The sequence below is a fragment of the Gavialis gangeticus genome, unplaced genomic scaffold (genome assembly GCF_001723915.1).
Source record: "Gavialis gangeticus isolate Ggan-Ray unplaced genomic scaffold, GavGan_comp1, whole genome shotgun sequence".
Taxonomy (NCBI): Eukaryota; Metazoa; Chordata; order Crocodylia; family Gavialidae; genus Gavialis; species Gavialis gangeticus.
The window spans coordinates 14,407,015-14,407,939 of record NW_017728991.1 but is presented as its reverse complement, the minus strand read 5'-3'; positions in this window follow the sequence as shown (position 1 = coordinate 14,407,939).

Genomic DNA, 925 nt, shown 5'->3' with positions numbered 1-925 from the left:
TAAGGAACGACCACTCTTCTTGGACACCCGACTCCCCTCATTTGCCTGAGGGTGCTATGCCACAGACATTTCCATGCTAGTCCCAGCCTTTTGGAAGGGACAGCTAACTGGAGGGGGACTGCTGATGTGGCAGGTGTCCTTACTCTGACAACTCTCTGGTTTAATGGTTCCCTGGAAAAAGTCTGGGGATCAGATAGGTGCAGAACTGCTCGGGATATAGGATTTATCATCTCAGCAGATGAAGGACCTTTAGTGAAGATTATGTAAATTCACACTCCATGCCTTTGAACTACCCCTTAAATACCTGCACATTTGGTGTCCCTGACTGGGTTAGATCTTCTCCAGAGAGACTGCTGGCTTGCTTTCTCTGCACTCCCCTTCACTGCCATGCTCAGGGACTAAGGAGCCAGAGGTCCCAGCCATGTCCCACTGTCCCACATAGACTCTGGCCATTAGATGGTGCTGTGATGCCAGGAACTGCTGAGATGCTTGGAGGTGATGTGAACCTCTTGGGGCTGAGTGACAGCCTGTGGCTGGTGGGGGCGATGGGGGGGCTGGTCTGAGAGTCACTGGCTCATTAGATGGCTTCATCTGTACTTGGTTTCTACTGAACCCTGCTCCCCAGCTGCACTAGATAGCCAACCTGCCACAGCTCATTAAAAGGTCTTCCTCTGCCTCTGAAACGAAGCCCTAACTGCTTCTGCTTGCGTTCCCCAGCCTTTCTACTTCCAGTTGCTCAAAGATCAGCGCTGCACTTCAAAGTGAGTTCACCTGCAGGGAAGCAGAATGATCTGCTCCTTACTCTCCTCTTTCCATCCCCTTACACAGCAAGAACCGTTTCAGACCAGACTCATTCCCTGAGAATCCCTGTAGAAAACCTTTCAATTCATGAGTACTAACTACATTAAAACACTATCTCCAGAGC